This window comes from Macaca thibetana, chromosome 20, assembly GCF_024542745.1.
Source record: "Macaca thibetana thibetana isolate TM-01 chromosome 20, ASM2454274v1, whole genome shotgun sequence".
Lineage (NCBI taxonomy): Eukaryota > Metazoa > Chordata > Mammalia > Primates > Cercopithecidae > Macaca > Macaca thibetana.
In genome coordinates, this window is record NC_065597.1 from 64,185,325 (window position 1) to 64,208,382 (window position 23,058).

Consider the following 23,058-nt stretch of genomic DNA (forward strand, 5'->3'; position numbering starts at 1 on the left):
GAGGGAGGAAGGGAGGGAGGGAAGGAGGGAAAAAGGGAGGGAAGGAGGGAGGAAGGAAAGAAGGAAGGAAGGAAGGAAGGGTGGGAGGGAGGGAGGCAGGGAGGGAGGAAAGAAAGAAGGAAGGAAGGAAGGGAGGGAGGGAGGGAGGCAGGGAGGGAGGGCGGGAGGTAACTCATCCACAGCTGAGGGTGGCCCGTCAGTGGACATGGCACAAGGTGGCAAGAACTTGGGGCTGGGGACACTTTGCTGAGGGACCCGGGACAAGCCATACTCCCTATCTGGGCCTCCCTATCTTTAGGACCTCAGGTAAAGGCATGGGATTTGGGCACCGGTGGGTTCTAAGATTCAGGTCTTTGCCAGCATGGGGCTCAGAAGCTCCCTGTCCAAATGGCGTTTGTCTGTGGATGGCCACATCAGGGTTCTGCCCATCTCCTGGCTCTGTGTACTCTCAAAGCCAGGCACGTTTCTTAATTCCCTCTAATGATTTCCCAGAGAGCCTGCTGGATCCAGGCTGCTGCTGTGATCACTGCAGCCGGCCGATGGGGCTCCAAGCAGACGGGGAGATGGCACCCATTTAGAGGCAGATGTGGAAACAGGAGCTACTGATTTCCAGAGCTTTCTTTCAGTGAGAAAGGCCTACCTGGGGGCACGGGCCACCCTGGGCGCACAAAGCGGAGAAACAGCTGATAAGCCTTACGTAATACCTATCCCGTGCTAAAAACTTTACCCCCATCTTCCCAGTTAACTCCTAGTCGGTCTTAGGAGACAGGACTGCTATTGTGCCCATTTTGCAGACGGGAAGCCGAGCTCAGAGAGGGTGGGTAACTTGCCCGAAGGCACAGAGTGTCTTGGTCAGTCCGGACGCGTCTGTAGAGTTAGAGGAAGAGAAGGGCCGTCCTCCAGAGGGCTGGGAGCGCCCCAGCGCGGGTCCGGGGTCGAGGTTGGTGGTCCCGCCGCCTGGAAGTGGTGGAGCGGCGGGGGGAGAGAGGAAAGTGGGGAGAGCTGCGAGCGGCAAATCCGGAGGGAGGGTCAGGCTGTCGGGGGCGGGGTGGGGGGTGCTGGCACCGGGAGGCAGGGGCAGGATCGGAGAGTCGGGCAGACACCAGGTCCGCGCGAGGCGTCTCAGGGGTAAGCCTGGGGGGCTCTGGGGTGGCGAGGGAGCGGGGTGTGGGGTGAAGCCTGGGGGCGATCGGAGTGAGGCGGGGAACGGGCAGTGGTCTAGTCTGGGGCCCAGGTGCGGGCCGCGGGGGCGGGAGAAGCCGGAAGCGCGAGCTGGCCGCGCTCCGCCCCGGCGGGTCCAGCCCCCGCCCCCGTCCCCGCCGCCCGGCCCTTTTCCCGGGGCGCCCGCGCGGCCAGCTCAGACCTCCCGGCTCGACAGGCGGCGCGGGCGGCGGTGAGTGCGGCGCGGGGACGCCGGGGCTTGGGGGTCAGAGGGGGAGAGCGGAGGGCCCGTGGCGCCAGCACCTGCTGGGCGCCCAGTGCACCGAGCCCTTGGCTGGGGGCTCCCGGGAGGCCGGGGGGCGCCGGGCGGGTTGCCGGCATCGAGGCACAGCGGAGGGCGTAGGGGCCGGGCCGGGGCGGGGTCCGGCCTCCCAGCCCTGGTCCCGGCCGCGTCTGCGGTTGGGCTCATTTCCTGCGCCCCGGAGTGGCCCGATCGCGTGTGGCGGGGTCGTCTGGCCCCCACCCGAACTAGCGGCCCTCGCTGCCCGCCGCGACCCCCTACGGGGAGAGGACGGCCCCTGGGCTTTTTAGAAAAAGGCGCAATTCGCTCTAGTGACTCAGGTTGAGACTTCCAGAAATATTCCCCGGGGGTTCAGAAACAAAACCAAAACAAACAAAACCCCAACGAATTCCGGAATGCTGTTTGCATACATTTGGCTTCTAGAGGCGCGGGTACCCGCGTTTCTCCGCTTGCCCCCGCGAGTTCGCACAAGATCCGGGACGGACACCCGAGGGCCCTGGGAGACCCTGGGGAGGTGAAAGTCAGCGAAGTGGGCCGTGGCCCCTAGGCCTGACCCCTCCCCGCGGGGTAAGGTGGGCACCCCGCGAGCGCAGAGGTCCTCTCACTGCTGATGGCACCCAGCTCTGGGCCCAGACGCCGCTCACCGTCCACCGCTGGTGCCGGGTAGGTGCTGGTGGGACCAGCTGGTGACTGGTGGCAGAAGTGGACCTCGCCCCTCCCTGCCAAGCTAGGCAAATACCCTCCCCGCTCTGGTTTGCAGGTCACTGTGGATCTAGGTGGTCAGTTGGTGGTGTGCCCGAAGCTCTTCAGGGTCAGGGAGAGGAGGTGACGGGAAAGGTGTGTGTTCTGGAAGGGCCAGTCATGCTTCAGGGACCAGGCTAGTTGGACCTTCACTGGTTTTCTACTTCCCGACAGTGCAGCTGATGTCACTGACTGTTGGACAGAGCAGTGGTCACTGGGAAATCTAGTTTCTGGAAGCCACCGGGCCTTCCGAGCTCCTACCAGTCTTCCCAAAGAGGATACCTTCCTCCCCTTGGCCTGGTGCACTGGTGCTGGTTCAAAGACTGCCTGAAGCCCAGATTGGGGTCCTCTTTAGGAAAGCCGTGATTTGCCTTAATGTGTGCTTGGCTGCCTCATCTGCCCTCTCACCCCCTGCCTTCTCAGAGTGACTCTTTAGGACTTCCTATTTAGGACGAACCCAGATGCAGAGAGAAGTGCAAGCTGGTATCTGGAATTCCACCAGTGTTTTGGTTTTATCAGTTGGAGCAGGATCTAGATGGCCTGTGACTTGCTTTACCTGGCACTGAGTAACACCCATGTTGCACTTGGCTTTCTTCTCTACCAGCCCTTGCTCTGGGAACTAAATGTGCACCAAACTCTCTAAGAAACATTTAATTGTAATCTACCATGAGGGAGGCCTATCTTCCTCTTTCCTGTTACTTTAAGGCATGAATAATAGATGCATTTATTCACATTTGAGAAAGTATCTTGTAATGTTGTCAAAGACTAAGTGACTGGGTGATTGATCTAAGACGTAGGATCAATTTCTTTTCTTTTTTTTTTTTTTGAGTCAGAGTCTCACTCTGTCTCCCAGGCTGGAGTGCAGTGGTGCGATCTCGGCTCACTGCAACCTCTAACCCTTCCCACACCCCTCAGCCCCCGACCCGGGTTCAAGCAATTCTCGTTTCTCAGCCCCCAAGTAGCTGGGATTACAGTTGGGTGCCACCACGCTTAACTAATTTTTGCATTTTTAGTAGAGACAGGGTTTTGCCATGTTGGCTAGGCTGGTTTCAAACTTCTGACCTCTAGTGATCCACCTGCCACGGCCTCCCAAAATGCTGGGATTGCAGGTGTGAGCTACCTCACCTGGTCAATTTCTTAAGTCTCTAAAATACTACATTGAAGTGTAATTCACTGTCTTTGGTGAATCCATTTCCTTTTGTTCCTTCTGTTCCTTTTATGGGCTGGCTGTTGAGAAATAAAGCGCTACCCTTGCCATGTAAAGGATGCAAAAGAATGGCTCCTGGTCCTGAGGGGTTTACACAACGGGTAGAAAGTAGAAGTAAACACAGGCGAAAAAGTTGGTGCTTGCTAACACCCTTGTAACTCCGGAAAGGGCTTGAGAGCAGTGGAAAGGAGGCAGCTGAGTTAGAGAAAGTTTCATGGAAAAACTGAGGCCTGAGCACATGTGGCAGAAGGAACATGTGGACATAGTTCAAACAAACAGGAGGGTCTCAGCAGAGCTGTGGAGGAGGTACAGCCAAGCCCAGGTGGTTGAAGACACTAAATGGAAAATCCACTGAGAGGAAAGAGCTGGAAGGCGTTTCCAGCCTAAGTGAATTTTCAAGAAAATAAACAGTGCATGTTTTGCTGACATTACCCATCCTTACTGCTCAGAGGTGTGTAATAGCACTTTGAGAATGGGCTGGTGCCGTTTTGTGACTTAAACTTCTCCCACTGAAGAGGAATTTCCCCAGAGCTACAGTGAGGGTGGAAAAAAGAGGATCTGCAAGAGGAAGTCCTGGATTCTTGGCACTGTGACTTGTCCTCTATTTGTTTTCGCTTTTATGGCAGTGAAAATAGCCCCGTGGGTGAGGCGGTCTATCAGGTAAATAGACTTCCTTAGTTCTGTGTTTCTTTAGCACACACATTTTTGACATCTCCTGGGCGCGTTTGGCCACCCATGGTCTGTTCTGAACTTGATTAATGTTTACTTGCCTAAGAATTGTTATTTGAGGTCAAGTGGCATTTTCCAGGGTCCTCATAATTTCATCTTGTTTGAGCCTGTGTTGATTGACTCTCTGGACACCAGTGACAACGGCTTTGTAGCTAATGAAGTTGTCCCTTGGCTGCAGGTTATTTCAGTAGAACTGTGTAATTTCATAGAGCTTAAGGCATGGACACAAGAAAAGAACCATTCTGGAAGCTGTCTGTGTGATGGTGATTCTCTGCTCACCTCATAGTACGTAGGAGTTTATATACCAGGATCCAAAGCTGGAGGCTTCAGAGAAAATAATGTTGGAGAATTTAAGCTATTTAGCTCATGGAGACTTAGAAATAATTGACAGCATGCCTCAGGTGTGTTTAAGAGCTTAATGATGACTTGCCTTAATCTTGAATGCATGAGGTTATTCCTAAATGATGTACTGATAGTTTGAAATTTTTTATTAAAAAAAATTAAAGAAAGTATGGAAGATAAAGAAGAAAGGCATAATCTCATAGTCAGAACGAAACAACTCCCACTGGCTGTCCTTATCGGGCGGCTTCTGTCTTTTGTCTTTGTGCCTGTTTTCTATGAAATCATAATCAGGGTTCGTACAATTTTGTATCCTAATGCAGTTTCAATCTTATTAATGATCTCATTGCACTGTTTGGTGAAAACCCGTCATTCATGTGGAAACTGGGCATGTGGTTTCACCCAGAATCCAGAGGAAAATTGCCCACTCTGATTGTGGGGGAGCAGCCCAGCTCCCTGATGGAAGCATTTTCCATTCCACAAATCACTATGATTTGTTGTTATGCCATGCTTGAACCTGGCTTTAAGATTGTGGTAACTTTATCTTTGACTTGAGGGACATACCGCCCTGCAGAAACCGCCTGAACTCAGAAGATGGAATTGGCACACATTTCTCTGAAATATTTCACTCTGAGCTTCTGTACTTTTAACTGAGGTCTACTGAAATTAGAATTTGTTTGGGATCAAGTAACCGAAGGCCAATTTCTCGCTTCCTTTCCCAAAGAGAGCTGGAGGTCCGGGTTTCCCCTTTTGTCTAAATCCTTCCTGCTTAACCATTTATGGCTTAAGACGTACCATTCACCTTGAACATTTTCAGGAATGACAGGCAGGTTAAATTCCATGACAATAAAAACCATGTTGCAGAATCGTAGTTTAAAACCTGCCAAGCGACAGTCCTTAGTTTAAGAATTTTAAGCAATATTCAATGTAATAAGTATACAATTTGGGAGGGTTGATTATAGTCAGGATCCACTGTGCTCACATTATTGGAAATAACGTTTTTTCTCCAGAGACCCTAAAAGACCAGACCTTTTTGACCCTCGCAGCTGGTACTCTATCTTGTTTACAAACTAGGCTATTTTCTTAGGAGACCTGACAATTTGCATGTGAGTGCCCTTCTTTTGCCCAAGGAATCCCCTTTTTATTCTGGGGTCATTTCTGCGATATACATATTCATGGACCTAGCTTAGTGTTTCTTTTCTGGGGGCTGGGAGGTGGGGACCAGAGTAGAATTGAATATTTCTCCTTTTTCTTCCTGGAAGAATCGATCTTCGAGGATTAAGTTGGTGGTTAAAAAGCCGCTGCATCTTTCTGAAGGCCTTGCCCTTTTATGTGTTGATCTGATACCCAAATGTAGAAAACACTTCTATACACAACTTGAGGATATATTTTTAGAAGAGTTTACCACCCACATGTGGCTGAAGCTTTGTGGGGAGGTTTTTTTTTTTTTTTTTTTCCGTTGTGAGTAAAATAGATATTTCACTATATCTTGCTCTTATTTTCAAACCCTTTAAAAAGCCATTGACCATTTTCTCTTTTATTTTTAGCTGACACATAATAATCATACACATTTATGGGATAAAGAGTGATATTGTCATACATGTCTCCAGTGTGTAATTGATCAACGGGTAATTGGCATGTTCGTCACCTCAAACACTTATGGTTTCTTTGTGTTGTGAACATTCAGAAGTCTGCTAGCTATTTGAAAATATAGACGGAATCATCGTTAGCCATATTCACCCTACAGTTTACAGAACAGTAGAACTTCTTTCTCCCATTGAACTGTAACTTTGTACCTGTTAACCAACCTCCCTCTAGCCTCTCTTCCCCTCCCCTTTCTAACCTCCAGTAACCACAGTTCTTTTCTCTACTTCTGTGAACTCGATTTTGTTGTCCTTCCTTTGTGGAAGTTGTGAAATACCTTTTGAGGGGAGTGCAGACTTGTGGACAGGCGTAAATATGCATTCAGCTGGACTGAGTTTGGGAGGTTCCTTCAAAACCTGTTCTTTTGCTGAAATTCTAGGTATCTTTTTATTTTATTTTATTTTTTATTTTTCACCTCATTAGTTAGAAGTATCAGAAACTCTCCTTTTCCCCCCACTTAATCTTTGGCATTTAACCAAAATATACTTCATTTATTTATATGTTTTTTGAGATAGGGCCTTGCTCTGTTGCCCAGGCTGGAGTACAGTGGCGTGACCACAGCTCCATGCAGCCTCAGCCTCCCTCCCGGGCTCAAGCCATCCTTCCACCTCAGCCACCACACTAATTTTAGTGTTTTTTTTTTTTGTTTTTTTTTTTGTAGAGAGACAGGGTTTCGCCATGTTGCCCAGGCTGGTCTCAAACTCTTGGAGTCAAGTGATCCATCCATCTCGGCCTCTCAAAGTATTGCCATTACAGGCATGAGCCTCACCCCAAAGCACTCTAATGTTGTTGTTTTTTTTTTTTTTGAGACGGAGTCTCGCTGTGTCTCCCAGGCTGGAGTGCAGTGGCGTGATCTCGGCTCACTGCAAGCTCCGCCTCCCGGGTTCACGCCATTCTCCCGCCTCAGCCTCCCAAGTAGTTGGGACTACAGGCGCCCGCCACCACGCCCGGCTAGATTTTTGTATTTTTAGTAGAGACGGGGTTTCACCATGTTAGCCAGGATAGTCTCGATCTCCTGACCTCGTGATCCACCCGCCTCGGCCTCCCAAAGTGCTGGGATTACAGGCTTGAGCCACCGCGCCCGGCCAAATGTTCTTTTTTTTAAATTGAAATTGAGTGCTTTGGGGTGAGACCTGCCTATTTCATTTCACCTTATAGTTTTTCTTACTCTTGGCCTATGTAGGGGAGAGGGAAGACTTTTTTTGTGCCTTCTGAAGTTACCATAATTGAGTCTATGAAATAAACCGATGATTGATAGATTAACAGACAAAAATACATACACATTTTTCCATGCGTAAATGTGGGAGTCCCACAGAAAGTGAAACTCAAAGCAAGGTCAGATGATGGACATTTATCTAGTGTGCCTGAGCTACAAAAAAGGAATAAGGGGCTGGGCGTGGTGGCTCATGCCTGTAATCCCAGCACTCTGGGAGGACAAGGCAGGCAGATCGCTTGAGCCCAGGAGATCCAGACCAGCCTGGGGAACATGGCAAAGCCCTGTCTCTACAGAAAATACAAAAGTTAGCCTGGCATGGTGGCTCATGCCTGTGGTCCCTGCCACTCTGGAGGCTGAGGCAAGAGGATAGCTTGAACCTGGGAGATTGAGACTGCAGTGAGCTGAGATAGCACCCCTGCACTACAGCCTGGGTGACAGACCAAGACCCTGTCTCCAAATAAAAAAGAAAAAGGAATAGGGGCTTGGGGCTCCTGGAGGGAGGTAGTGCTAGGTTACAGAAGGGTGAGGGGAGGAAATGTATAGTGAACAAAGGTTGCCTTGTTATGCAGATAAAAAGTCTCTTGAATGATGAAAGTTGTCTCAGAGTAGCCCTCAGAAGAACAGGTGATAGCTTGTGACCAGGTGTCAACCTTCAATCTCCTCTCCTAAGTTAAGATCTTCCAGCTGGGCCTGGTGGCTCATGCCTATAATCTCAGCACTTTGGGAGGCCGAGGTGGGTGGATCACGAGGTCAGGAGTTCGAGACCAGCCTGATCAAAATGGTGAAACCCCATCTCAACTAAAAATATAAAAATTAGTCAGATGTGGTGGCAGTTATCTGTAATCCTGGCTACTCAGGGGGCTGAGGCAGGAGAATCGCTTGAACCTGGGAGGTGGAGGTTGCAGTGAGCTGAGATGACACCACTGCCCTCCAGCCTGGGCCACAGAATGAGACTCCATCTCAAAAAAAAAAAAAAAAAAAAAAAGAGAAGATTTTCCCTGGTTAATGAGGGTCCTATGATAGTCACTTTAGTTACACAGATCAAGTATCTTTTCTCTGAAATGCCTGGGACTGGAAGTGTTTCGGATTTTGGATTTTTTTCACATTTTGAAATATTGCATTCTACTTACTGGTTCGGCATCTCTAATCCAAAAATCCAAAATCCAGAATGCTCCAATGAGCATTTCCTATGAGCATCATGTCTGTGTTCAAAATGTTTCAGATTTTGGATTTTCATATTTGGGATACTCAACCTGTAGATTTCAATTTATTATATCAAAGGACAGCTTTTCAGAGCTACTCCTGTGTCTGCAGTTTCTAAGAGTAATCAGCTCGAAATATGCCAAAGAAATAGATCCTGAGGTGACATATTCCAGTCTCCTACAGTCATTTTGGGGTGGTGTGTCCTGAGCCCCAATACCTATTTGGCTCAGTTATAAGTGTAATCCCTGAAGGTATTTAAATAAACTTTCAATTTTGGCATAATTTTTGATTTGCAAGAAAGTTGTGAAGTTAGTATAGGGAGTTCCTCACCCAGTTCCTGGTTCTCTCCATTGTTAACATCTTACATCACACAGTATATTTGTCAAACTAAGAAACTGATGTGGTGGGTATGTTACTGTTCACCAAACTCCAGACTTTATTTGGAGTTCCTGGTTCTCCCACGGATGTCCTTTTTTCTGGGCCAGGGTCCTAACCCCAGGGTACCACATTGCATTGATATATTTTATCAATCATTGATATATTATTTATCAATAAATAAAATAAATATTTTATTTATTATAAATAAATATATTTTATTTATTTATCCCCATGTTGGCCAGGCTGGTCTTGAACTCCTGACCTCAGATGATCCACCTGCCTCAGCCTCCCAAAGTGCTGGGATTACAGGCATGAGCCACCGTGCCCGGTCCCACACTGCATTTAGTCATCCTGTCTTCTCAGCCTCCCTGGCTGTGTTAGTTTCTCAGTCGTGCTTTGTTTTTCATAACCTTGACACTTTTTGAAGCTCAGGGATTCTGTAGAATTTCCCTCAAATCAGGGTTGTTTGATGTTTTTCACATGATTCCAATGGGGTTATGGGTTCTGGCAGGAGAAGACCACAGAGGTAAAGTGTCCCTCTCATCCTGTCACATCAGAGGGCACCTGATATGCACATGACATTCCGGATGTTAATATCAAGGGAGAGAGTAAAGGATTCCTGATGTTAATTAATACCAAGGGAGAGAGTGAAAAGGAGGTGTTTGCCAGGTTTTCTCACTTGTGGTTTACTCTCTTTCCCTTTTCATAGACTCTGTTTTTCTTTCTTTCTTTTTTTGTTGTTTTGAGATGGAGTTTTGCTCCTGTTGCCCAGGCTGGAGTGCAGTCGTGCGATCTCGGCTCACTGCAACCTCCGCCTCCTGGGTTCAAGCAATTCTCCTGCCTCAGCCTCCCGAGTAGCTGGGATTACAGGCATGTGCCACCACACCTGGCTAATTTTGTGTTTATTTATTTATTTATTTATTTATGAGACGCAGTCTCGCTCTGTCGCCCAGGCTGGAGTACAGTGGCCTAATCTCGGCTCACTGCAAGCTCTGCCTCCCGGGTTCACGCCATTCTCCTGCCTCAGTCTCCCGAGTAGCTGGGATTACAGGCACCCGCCGCCTCGCCGGCTAATTTTGTGTATTTTTAGTAGAGATGGGGTTTCACCGTGTTAGCCAGGATGGTCTTGATCTCCTGACCTCGTGATCCACCTGCCTTGGCCTCCCAAAGTGCTGGGATTACAGGCATAAGCCACCGTGCCTGGCCAATTTTGTATTTTTGATAAAGACGGGATTTCTCTGTGTTGGTCAGGCTGGTCTGGAACTCCTGACCTCAGGTGATCTGCCTGCCTGGGCCTCCCAAAGTGCTGGGATTACAGGCATGAGCCACCACGCCCGGCGACTCTGTTCTTTGAAAGAGAGTCATGGAGTCTAGCCCACACACAGGAGAGGAAAGGGAGAGATTAAGTTCCACCTCCTGCTGGGTGCCATGGCTCATGCCTGTAATCCCAGCAGTTTTGGAGGCTGAGGCGGGTGGATTACTTGAACCCATGAGTTTAAGACCAGCCTGAACAACATAGTGAGACCCCCATTTCTATGGAAAGTTAAAAAAAATAAAAATCACTGGGCGTAGCCCCAGCTACTCAGGAGGCTGAGGTGGGAGGATCACTTGAGCCCAGGAGTTGAAGGCTGCAGTGAGTTATGATCAAGCCACTGCATTCCAGCCTGGAAAGAGTGGAATGAGCAAGACCCCATCTCTACAAAAAGTAGAAAATTAGCTGGACTTGTTGATGCACACCTGCAGTCGCAGCTATTTGAGAGGCTGAGGTAGGAGGATCGCTTGAGCCCAGGAGGCTGAGGCCACAGTAAGCTATGATGGTGCCACTGCACTGCAGCCTGGGTGACAGAGTGAGACCCTGTCTCAAAGAAAAGAAAAGAAAAGAAAAGTGCATCTCCTGGAGGGGGAGTATCTATGCATACTATTTGGAATTTGTCAATGAGGAAGATTTGTCTTGTCTTATTTAAAACATAGACACTTCTGCCAGGCGCGAGTTGCTTACGCCTATAATCCCAGCACTTTGGGAGGCTGAGGCGGGTAGATCACTTGAGGTCAGGAGTTTGAGACCAACCTGGCCAACATGGTGAAACCTTGTCTCTACTAACTGTACAAAAACTAGCCAGGCATGGTGATAGGTGCCTGTAATCCTGGCTGCTCGGGAGGTTGAGGCAGGAGACTTGCTTGAACCTGGGAGGTGGAGGCTGGAGTGAGCCAAGATCATGCCACTGCACTCCAGCCTGGGCAAGAGGGACACTCCGTCTCAAAAATAATAATAATAATAAAATAAACACTTCTTATGAGCTGATGCCATAGATACCCTGTCATAGATGGGATAGATGTGCCTTATGGGCACAGGAGACGTCAGCTGTACAAGGATGTCAGATGCGCGTGGCTTTCTCAAGGCCTGGTGGGGAAATATAGATCACATCGCTTCCCCTGGGGTCGAGGGAGGGTAACGTAATATGGTCCAGTTAGGGAAATATTAATAGAACCTAACTTGCAGACAGGAAGCAATTAGGAAGCAGGAGGAAGGCATATGTCATCAAGGGCTAGATCATGTGTTGCCGGCCAGGGGAAGTGAAACAGGCATGAGAAGCACGTGACAGGTAACGTCTACCACCAGCCTGTTCCCACGTTATCCATAAGTCTTGCTAAAGGCAAGATGGCTGTTTTCTGGAATTTTCAAAGACAGACAGTTAGACTACCTGCAGTCATCTGGAATTTGGCCAGAACAAAGGAAGTAAACAAATAGAAGACTTCCAAATAAGGTAGATATTTATCATCAAAGCAGATGCCCAAGCCTGTTTACCTCACTCAGAGGAGGCGCCCGAGGCAACTATGAGCTCTTACTTTGTGTTACACAAAGTCCTTGCACGCTTGGTTCTGCTGGTGTCCAGGTCCTCAGAGGCTTTGAAGCAGCAAATTGTGGTGGTGGAATGGAGCTGCCATCAGCACCATGTTGGACTATTGGCAGCCTGGGACAGTGTAGAACCACAGATGTAGACACAAACGTTTTTCTTTGCTTTCTCTGTTTCTCTTTCTCTCTCTCTCTTTTTTTTTTTTCTTTTTTGCAGATTGTAAGAAAGCAGAGAGGAATATGGGATTTTATTTACTTATTTATTTATTTATTTATAGACGGTGTCTTGCTCTGTTGCCTAGGCTGGAGTACAGTGGTATGATCTCAGCTCACTGCAACCTCCACCTCCCAGGTTCAAGCAATTACACCTTAGCCTCTCAAGTGACTGGGACTATAGGCATGCACCACTTTGCCCAGCTAATTTTTGTATTTTTAGTAGAGATGGGGTTTTACCATGTTGGCCAGGCTGGTCTTGAACTCCTGACCTCAAGTGATTCACCCATCTCGGCCTCCCAAAGTGCTGGGATTACAGTCGTGAGCCACCGTACCCAGCTGGGATCGATTTTAAAAAAGATTAAGGCTGGGTGCAATGACTTATGCCTGTAATCTCAATGCTTTGGGAGGATCCCTCGAGGCCAGCCTGGACAACATAGTGAGACCCCATCTCTACAAAAAAATTAAAAATTAAAACAACTAGCTAGTCATGGTGGCATGTGCCTGGAGTCCCAGCTGCTTGAGAGGCTGAAGTGGGAGGATCACTCGAACCCAGGCTGCAGTAAGCTGTGATTGCACCACTGCACCGCAGCCTTGGCAACACGGCGTGACCCTGATTGTAAAACAAAGTTCAATTTAAGAAAGAAAAAATAAAAGAAAAAGGTTAAGATACTTTTTTCGGGGGAGTGTTTACAGAGGCTATGGGTCAGAATGAAGCAACACCAGAAGGAGACTGGGGTTTCTGCTGCGTTTCGATGTGGTTTTTTTGTGTTCTCGGGAGAAGACACCCTTGGCGGGGGGGCCATGAGACCTTTGATGTGTGTTTACTCTGATGGCGAGTTGTTGGGGTGGCTTCTGCGGTGGATGGTTCTCTTGGTATTCTAGGTTTTAAAGCTTATTTTTAGACTCTGAACTCCCCTTCTTGGCAGGAGTTGAATCCCTCTGGGGGTTTTCAAGTTGCTTTTGGACTGCTGGTTGTTGAAATAGAAACCCCTTTTGTGGGGTCCCCCATAAACCCAGGTGCTGGTGCCCACCTCATGGTGTGAAGGCTCCTGTAACACAGCCTCACTCTCCTGGCCCCACACTGCTCAGCTGCCCCACGGGACGCAGGTATGTGGCTTCTGGGTGTCTGTCCCCGCTGTACCAAGATCTGCCCCCTTGCCCTTGTCCCCAGATCCTCCACTCGCTCCTAGAAACTGTGCCCCTGCCCACCAAAAAAGTCTCCCCTTCATATCTGTCCCACATCTGCCCCTGTTGGTTGACTTTGCCTCCCTATATAGGTCCCATAAGACTGGCAAGGGAGGGTCCACATCTCCCAATCCCTTGTCCAGCACTGGCCTTTAGAATCCCCTGGAGGAAAACTGGATCATAGTGCAACATGAAAAAAAAGAACTTTTGGCCAGATGCAGTGGCTCACGCCTGTAATGCCAGCACTTTGGGAGGCCGAGGTGGGAGGTTCACTTGAGGTCAGGAGTTCGAGACCAGCCTGGACAACATGGTGAAACCCTGTCTCTACTAAAAATAAAAAAAATTAGCTGGGCGTGGTGGCAGGCACCTGTAATCCCAGCTATTGGGGAGGCTGAGGCAGGAGAATCGCTTGAACCCGGGAGGCAGAGGCTGCAGTGAGCCAAGGTCATACCACTGCATTGCAGCCTGGGCCACAGAATGAGACTCTGTCTCAAAACAGAGAAAAAAGAACTTTATATTGACAAATAGGACGTTGTTAGTGCAAATTTTAGGGTTGATATAGCGGGAGTGGTAAAGGGAACATCTTACCAAATAGAAATAATTAGAAGCTTTAATCGTTCAGCAAACAGGGAAGGTCCCAGGGCCAGGTGCTGGGCAGGAACACAAAGGGCTGTGATGACATCACCTTTACCCAGAGGCGAGAAGGACCGGGTCGGAGGCCTGGGGAGGGCAGAGACAGGTTTGCAGAGGAGACTTTCTTTTTTAATTAAAAAAGTGTGTATTTTGTAAATATGTAATATTACTATGGTTCAACATACAGAAGACCAACAAGGGTGTAAAAGTGACCAGTGTTTGCCCCACGCCATCCCCTAGTCCACCCAGTTCCCCTCCCTATAAACACTGACCGTTAAGTTCCTTCTGTATGCCTTTGGAGACATTTTATGCATATTATATAAAGAACTACTAGGCCAGGCATGGTGGCTCATACCTGTAATCCCAGCGCTTTTTGAGGCGAAAGTGGGAGGACTGCTTGAGCCCAGGAGTTTGAGACAAGCTTGGTCAACATCCTGAGACCCCATCTCTACAAAAAATAAAAAATTAGCTGGGTGTGGTGGTGGGCGCCTGTAATCCCAGCTATTCGGGAGACTGAGGCAGGAGAGGTGCTTGAACCTGAGAAGTGGAGGTTGCAGTGAGCCGAGATCACACCACTGCACTCCAGCCTGGGTGACAGAGCAAGACTCAAAAAAAAAAAAAAAAAAAAAAAAAGTGTTTCTTCTTCTCTCACCATACACAAATAGTGGCACACTACAAACAGTGTCCTGGCTCCTTAAACGTGATGGTGTATCTTGGCGATGATTGCATTTCCCCAAATAAAACTCTTCCTTGTTTCAGTACCTTGCGGGGAGGGACCATCCCTGATTGGTACCCGTGCCTTGCTGGTGGACTAGGCTTCTGCTGTTACCAGCAACGCTGTAGTGAATACCCCATGTGCTTGTCATTTTGTCATTTCAGCCACATATGGGGGTTATTGCCAGCACACATTTCTAGAGGAAGAGTTGCTGGACTTGTGCATGTTAAATTGTTTTGGCCGTTTCTGTTGCAGGAGCCTCAGTTTATCCATACCCCACGCTAGCTCTCTGTGTGTGTTACCAACATTTTGCTCTTTGCCTGGTGGACAGGTGAAAAATGATACCATGATAATGGCATCGGTTATGGGGTTTAAAAGAAATCTTTTATGGCCAGGTGCGGTGGCTCACTCCTGTAACCCTTGGCCTTTGGGAGGCCGAGGCAGGTGGATCACTTGAGGTCAGGAGTTCGGGACCAGCCTGGGCAACATAGCGAGACCCCATCTCTACCAAAAATACAAGAAGTTAGCCAGGTGTGGTGGTGCGCGCCTGTAGTCCCAGATACTCAGGGAGCTGAGGCATGAGAATTGCTTGAACCCGGGAGGCGGAGGTTGCAGTGAGCCGAGATCGCACCACTGCACGCCAGCTTGGGTGACAGAGTGAGACCCTGTCTCAAAAAGAAAAAAGAAAAAGAGCTTTAGATATGCAGGAAGTGGGTACAGTTAATACAGAGAGCTCCTGTATACTGTCACCCAGCATCTACTTGACTGCGGGACACTGGTCACAACTGCTTCTCTGATGCTGCTGCATTACCGCTTACCAAACTCCAGGCTTTATTTGGACGTCACCAGTTTTTCCAACTAAGGCTTTTCTGTGCCAGAGTTCTACGTCGTATTCAGTTGTCACCTCTCTATTCATTCTCCTCTGGTCTCTGACAGTTTCTTGGACTTTCTTGTTTTCCGTGACCTTGACAGTTTTGAGGAGCGCGGGCCTGGCGCCCTGTGGCAGGTTTTCTTTTTTTTTGTTTTTTGTTTGTTTGTTTTGAGACAGAGTCTTGCTCTGTCGCCCAGGCTGGAGTGCAGTGGCCGGATCTCAGCTCACTGCAAGCTCCGCCTCCCAGGTTCACGCCATTCTCCTGCCTCAGCCTCCTGAGTAACTGGGACTACAGGCGCCCGCCACCTCGCCCGGCTAGTTTTTTGTATTTTTTAGTAGAGACGGGGTTTCACCATGTTAGCCAGGATGGTCTCGATCTCCTGACCTCATGATCCACCCGTCTCGGCCTCCCAAAGTGCTGGGATTACAGGCTTGAGCCACCGTGCCCGGCCCTCAGGTTTTCTCATGACTATATGGGGCTGTGGGTTGAGGGGAGGAAGGCCACGGAGGCCCTTCTCACCTCCTCCCGTCAGTCAGCAGGTGTGTGATGTCCCATCAGCAGGTGTGTGATGTCATGTGACTTCTCGCTGACCATATGCAGCCTGATCATCTGTCTCCGTGTGGTTTTAGCTGCATCTCCCTGCTTTAGAGGAGGACTAGAGCGTCGTCCCACCCTAGTTTGCACACCCTAGAAGTGGCAGAGTTGGGATTTGAACCAAGGAGGCTGAGTCTTAGAGTTTCTGCTCTGAAAGATTTGACCTGCCTTAAAATTCTGCCATTTTAACTTTTTTTTTTTTTTTTTTTTTTTTTTTTTTTGAGACAAAGTCTCACTCTGTGGCCCAGGCTACAGTGCAGTGGTACATCTCAACTCACTGCAATCTCTGCCTCCCAAGTTCAAGCTATTCTTCTGCCTCAGCCTCCCAAGTAGCTGGAATTACAGGCACGCACCACCACACCTGGCTAATTTTTACATTTTTAGTGAAGATGGAGTTTTGCCATGTTGGTCAGGCTGGTCTCGAACTCTTGACCTCAAGTGATCCACCCGCCTCGGTCTCCCAAAGTGCTGGGATTATAGGAGTGAGCCGCCGCGCCTGGCCCCATTGTCTTACCTTTCTTTTAGCACTTTTCATTTCCCTCTTCACGCCCTGCCTGTTCACTGTCATCTGTGTCTTCTCTTCACGCTGAGTAACAGTTGGGTTTTCCTTTGGCTAGGCCGTAATCCACGCAATTCCTGCTGTCCCTGAGTTATGGGTGACTTTGTGACTCTTGTAAATAACAGGGGGACACGTGGAGATGTTTCTGAAATTTCCATGTCTTAAATTATGTTAGTTTAATCCCAGCACTTTGAGAGGCCAAGGCAAGTGGATTACTTGAGGCCAGGAGCTCGAGACCAGCCTGAGCGACATGGCAAGACCTCATTTCTACAAAAAAAATTAAAACTTAGCCAGGCATGGTGGCATGTGCCTGTAATTCCAGATACTTGGGAGGCTGAGGTGGGAGGATGACTTGGGCCTAGGAGTTTGAGCCTATGGTGAGCTATGTTGGTGCCACCGCACTCCAGTCTGTGCAACAGAGTGAGACTCCTTCTCAGAAACAGACATTAATCGTGGGCACCAGGCAGAGGTGTCCAGCCTGTATCATCTCTGAGCTTAGTGGCCTCAGTTTCCCCACCAGGCCAATTCCTGATGGGATTTTGCTAGGAAGCCTCCACGTCCTGTTCGGTTGCTCAAGGGCAGTTCTCAGCCTTGGGCACTACCCATCCTACCCCTCCTTCCCTTTTGGGCCCTGCCTGCCTGTTGGCCATTTCACCAGAAAGGGTTGGGGTCAGGGAGGAAAAAGGCCCTGAGACTCCTTTGATATGGGTGTCAGGCTGGACACGGTGGCTCATGCCTGTAATCCCAGCACTTTGGGAGGCTGAAGCGGGTGGATCACTTGAGGTCAGGAGTTCCAGACCAGCTTGGCCAATATGGTGAAACCCCGTCTCTACTAAAAATACAAAAATTAGCTGGGCTTGGTGGCACATGCCTGTAGTCCCAGCTACTCAGGAAGCTGAGGCGGGAGCATCGCTTGAACCCAGGAGGCGGAGGCTGCAGGGAGCTGAGGTCGTGGCACTGCATTCCAGCCTGGGCAAAAGAATGAGACTCCATCTCAAAAAAAAAAAAAAGAAAAAAAGACAAGACTGTACCTTCAGTGTCACAAGCAAGCACTGAAGGTGGAGCCACTTACGTGGTGGCAACTCTGTGTCGCCTTTCTTTTCCACACCTGTTGGCTGGAGCTGTTGACGTTGTGACATCTTGGGGTGCCAGCAAGTTAGAGGCTCAGAATCTGCTTAATACCCATGAAGAAAGCCAGTGTCATTTCTGAGGAATGGAAGACACCTTGTCCCCATTGAACAAGTGGCTTTAGGGCTACCCCAAGGACCAGGTGATGAGTGTGGAGTGACAGGTATTTCTGAGTTTGATGGGGTGGGGACATTGGGGAGCCTGCTCATGACTCAAGGTTCTGAATGGATAATACAGTGGAAAGAACTACCCTCTCTCTCTCTCTCTCTTTTTTTTTTTTTTTGAGATAGGGTCTTGCTCTGTTGCCCAGGCTGGAGTGCAGTGGTGCAAACATGGCTCACTGCAACCTCTGTCTCCCAGGCTCAGGTGATCCTCCCCACTGAGCTTCTTAAGTAGCTGGGACTGCAGGTGCATACCACCACTCCTGGCTAATTTTTATCTTTTTTGTAGAGATGGGATGTCATTGTGTTACTAGGTTGGTCTCGAACTCCTGGGCTCATGCCATCCTCCCGCCTCGGGCTCCCACAGTGCTGGGATTACAGGTGTGAGCCACTGTGCCCTGCTGGAACTACCCTCTTTTCTGGGGGGGCACATCGTTCTGTCGCCCAGGCTGCAACACAGTGGCACGATCTCAACTCACTGCAACCTCCGCCTCCTGGGTTGAAGTACTTCTCCTGCCTCAGCCAACCACATAGCTGGGATTACAGGGGTGCACCACCACGCCCAGCTAATTTTTGTATATTTATTAGAGCCAGGTTTCACCATGTTGGCCAGGCTGGTCTTGAACTCCTGACCTCAAGTGATCCGCCCGCCTCGGCCTCCCAAAGTGCTGGGATTACAGGCGTGAGCCACCGTTCCCAGCTTGGAACTACCCTCTTGACATCCTTGCCTAGCCAGAACAAGAACTGGAATGGATGCTGGCCCAAGCAAGCGGTCCCTTCCACTGAGTGATGATTCTAGCAGTGCTGTAAACTTGCACCAAGGAGAAAAAAATGAACCAGTCTTGAGGTTTGGAGACTGCGGCAGTTTTTCTTTCTGACTTCATCTTGTCCATATGCACACGCCCCCACACTTCCCTTTCAACCTCTGTCCACCCATGTTTTGTTGTTGTTGTTGTTGTTTTGAGACAGAGTCTTGCTCTGTTGCCCAGGCTGGAGTGCAATGGCACAATCTCAGCTTACTGCAACCTCTGTCTCCCAGGCTTAAGCAGTTCTTCTGCCTCAGCATTCCAAGTAACTGGGATTACAGGTGTGTGCCACCACACCTGGCTAATTTTTGTACTTTTAGTAGAGACGGGGTTTTGCCGTGTTGGCCAGGCTGGTCTCGAACTCCTGACCTCGGGTAATCCGCCCGCCTTGACCTCCCAAAGTGCTGGGATTACAGGCGTGAGCCACTGCGCCCAGCCTGTCCACCCAGTTTTATCCCGACCTAATCCCCTCCTTCATGGACATCCTAGGGTCCCCTGTTAAGAAACAATACACAGGCCGGGCGCGGTAGCTCAAGCCTGTAATCCCAGCACTTTGGGAGGCCGAGACGGGCGGATCACGAGGTCAGGAGATCGAGACCATCCTGGCTAACATGGTGAAACCCCGTCTCTACTAAAAAAAAAACAAAAATACAAAAAACTAGCCGGGCGAGGTGGCGGGCGCCTGTAGTCCCAGCTACTCGGGAGGCTGAGGCAGGAGAATGGCGTGAACCTGCTGGCGGAGCTTGCAGTGAGCTGAGATCCGGCCACTGCACTCCAGCCCGGGTGACAGAGCCAGACTCTGTCTCAAAAAAAAAAAAAAAAAAAGAGGAAACAATACACTGCCCCCAGGAATCCTGGAGGAAATGAAGGATTCCAGTTCTTGAGCATATTTGGTGATGTGCTGGCATCTGCACGATAAATCCTCATGTCACCTTGAGCTGAAATGTGAGACCATCTGTGTGGAGGCTTGTCGTTACATGAACATCTTCCCTTACAAACGTTGTTTTCTCAGATTCTATGTTAGGGCTATTGGAGTAAGCCCCTCCCATTCATTTCTGCTTTTTCATGTCTACTCCTAAATCTTTTTTTTTTTTTTTTCTGAGGTGGGGTCTTCCTCTGTTCCCCAGGCTGATGTGCGGTGACAACATAGCTTACTGCAGCCTCAACGTCCCGGGCTCAAGCGATCGAGGGATCCTTCTATCTCAGCCTTCCGAGTAACTGGGACTATAGACGTGTGCCGCCACGCCCAGCTAATTTTTTTGATTTTTAGTAGAAATGGGGTCTCACTATGTTGCCCAGGCCAGTCTCAAACTTCTGAGCTCAAGCGAACCTTCTGCCTTAGCCTCCCAAAGTGTTGGGATTTCAGACATGAGCCACCACGTCTGGCCTGCTCCCAAATCTTCATGCCTTTCCAGATGGATCTTGGTGTCCTTTTTTCATACCTAGGTATTGCTTTCTACAAACTGTTGAAGTACCAGAGTGACCAGCTCGTCCCAGTTTGCCTGAGACTTTCCTAGATTTAGCACCAAAAGTCCTGCATCCTGGGAAAAACCCCTCTGTCCAAGGGAGACTAGGACAGTGGGTCGCCGTATGAAGCACCCATAACATTTTGGGCCCCTTTCTAGGTGCTGGGATGCAGATTTTAGTGTCAATTCCTGCTCTTATGCAGGAATGAGTCTATCCGGTCTATGGACCAGATAAAAAGACAGACAAGTAAAGAAAATGCCTTATGAGAAGTACAGCAAACAAACATGAGTTAGTAACAGCTGACATGTACTGAGTGCTTGTGTGTTCCACGTTGCTCTGGGGCCTTTTTGCAAATGGATTCATTTCATCCTTTCCAGAACCTTCTGAGGAAGAAACTATCAGTGTGCCCATTTTACAGATGGGAAAACTGAGGCACTAAAGTCATGCCCTGGGGCATGGGGGCCCCTGGATGAACCCAGGGGGTCTGGTTCCAGAGTCTGTGCCCTTGACCTCTGCACCATATAGAGAGGCTCCAGGAGGAATGAATTCGCCCGGGGGCAAGCCAGAGAGGGGCTTCTTGGAAGAGGTGACACGCAAGCTGGGATACGATAAGTGGAGAAGAATTTGCCAGACCCATCAGGAAGGAGGCAGACAGAAAAAAGAGCATGCCTGTGACATGTTTGGGAACATCCAAGCAAGGCAGGTTTGCGGGAGATGCCACGAGAGACTGTGTGGTTGGTAGGGGCACCAGTGCATCCTGGGAATCCTCTTAGTCCCCGCAGACCAGGAGCAGGGAGTCACACTAGTGTAGAGCACAATGAGGGTTGTCAGAAAGACCCACGTGGCTTGATTTTAGACAAACAGGGGCCTGGGATGGACTGAGCGAAGACCAGCGGCCAACTTAGAGGCTCGAGTTTTAAGGCCTTGGCTTGGGATAGTGAGATTAGAGATTTCCAGCAATATCTCTCCGTGCCCCATGCCTGCCTCGGCTTTTTATTGAAGAGAAACTCACACAAAGATAACCACTTAAAAGTGAGTAATTCAAGACCAGGCATGGCAGCCCATGCCTGTAGTCCCAGCACTTTGGGAGACTGAGGCAGGTGGATTACTTGAGGTCAGGAGTTCTAGACCAGCCTGGTCAACATGGTGAAACCCCATCTCTACTAAAAATACAAAAATTAGCTGGGTGTGGTGGTGGGCGCCTGTAATCCCAACTATTAGGGAGGCTGAGGCAGGAGAATTGTTTGAGCCTGGGAGGCAGAGGTTGCAGTGAGCCAAGATCGTGCCACTGTACCTGAGCGACAGAGGGAGACTCTGTCTCCAAAAAAAAAAAAAAAAAAAGGATAATTCAGTGGCATTTAGTAAGTTCATAGCATTGTGCAACCATCAACTTGCATCTGGTTCCAGAACATTTTCATCATCCCCAAAAGAACCCCATACCCATTTCCTCCCACTGCTGTACACCCATCCCTGGTCACCACTGATGTGCTCTGTATCTCTGGATTCACCTATTCTGGGCATTTCATGTCGATGGAATCATTTGATGTAGCCTTTGTGCTTTCGAGGTTCATTCCAGGGCTATCTTGGAGCCCAAATGATCAGTGATAAAACTGCTAGGCCGGCCACCCCGGGCTTCCCGAAGTCTGATCTTTTCCTTTGCGTTTAGGATTCAAGGTCATACTTAGCTAGCAGGAGCGATACCATAATCGTGAACGTGGTTTTCCCAGGGTGAGGCTTATCCATTGCACTTCCCTGTGATCTCCTCATTAAAAAAAAAAAAAAAAAAGATTCAAGATTTGAGGCAGAACACTGTCCCTTTTGACCTGCAAACATTGAATGAACCCCTGCTTTGGACAGACAAGGAGTAAGATGACGCCCAGGACCTTGTGAGCGCCTGAAGTAGCAGCTTCCACTGGCCTATTCCAGAGAATTCTGTTTAGGCTGAATTGTTTATTAGCAGATCTGTTGCTGAAAGTGAGGTCCCTCGTGGAGTTTATTTCTACGTCCCGAGGATTTCAGATCAATGCATCGGGGTATGGATGATCGCTGGGTCTGACACTGTGGCTTCTCCCTGGGGGTTCCTGGGTTTTTTGCCTCCCCTTTTAACAGAGTGATATTAACAAAACAGGCCGGGCGCGGTGGTTCACGCCTGTAAGCCTAGCATTTTGGGAGGCTGAGGCGGGTGGATCACTTGAGGGCAGGAGTTCGAGAGCGGCCTGGCCAACATGGTGAAACCCTTGTCTCTAGTAAAAATACAAAAAATTAGCTGGGTTTAGTGGCGCGTGCCTGTAACCCCAGCTTCTCGGGAGGCTGAGGCAGGAGAATTGTTTGAACCTGGGAGGCAGAGGTTGCAGTGAGCTGAGATCATGCCACTGCGCTCCAGCCTGGGTAACAGAGTGAGACTCTGTCTCAAACAAAAACACAAACAAAACTGAGATGCAGATGCTCTCTGGGTTGACAAGCAGCCCCTCCCCCTCAACACCCCCCAACCTCTTCTCTGTTGCTAAGGGCTTGAAGCAGTAAATATGCAACTTTGGCCACTCTGCCTCCAGGGAATTTCTGAACTCTCTCCCCTTTCATTGTTTTTCTCCCCAATATGAGAAGGCTGAGCTTTGTGGCTTTACACCCTGGGCCCATCATTAAAATTCTGTTGCCTGTTTACTAAGAAGCAGGTCACTTTGAATTGCCAAGTGCCCAGTGACAAAATGAATTGGAACCCATCATTGGCAGATATTTTTTGCATCGCATCACAAGTATGTGGCGCAAGTATGTGGCGTGAAAGTGCTCAGTAAACGCACTTTCATGTATTAGGGAGGCAGAAAGAAAGGTGATCCTCCAGAGTTCAAATGTGTCAGATGTGTTGCTTCCACTGAGGGTGTATTTTCCTTTCCCGATTTTTCTGTTTTTTAAAAATTTCTGGCCAGGCTCGGTGGCTCACACCTATAATCC

At 49.1% G+C, this 23,058-nt stretch overlaps 1 protein-coding gene across 5 annotated transcripts in view; it reads left to right on the forward strand.

Annotated features, from left to right (window-relative positions):
• Positions 1 to 241: 241 nt before the first annotated feature.
• The window catches only part of LITAF (lipopolysaccharide induced TNF factor), a 38,751-nt gene continuing 15,934 nt past the window's right edge, over positions 242 to 23,058 (forward strand). The window contains exon 1 of one of the 5 annotated variants that reach the window (XM_050774611.1): positions 242 to 306. The gene's annotated coding sequence lies outside the window, so the exon portion shown is untranslated. Of the gene's footprint in view, positions 307 to 718; positions 941 to 994; positions 1,129 to 1,303; positions 1,394 to 23,058 lie in introns of those variants that run through there. The other 4 variants (XM_050774607.1, XM_050774609.1, XM_050774610.1 and 1 more) reach the window with 4 other exon arrangements.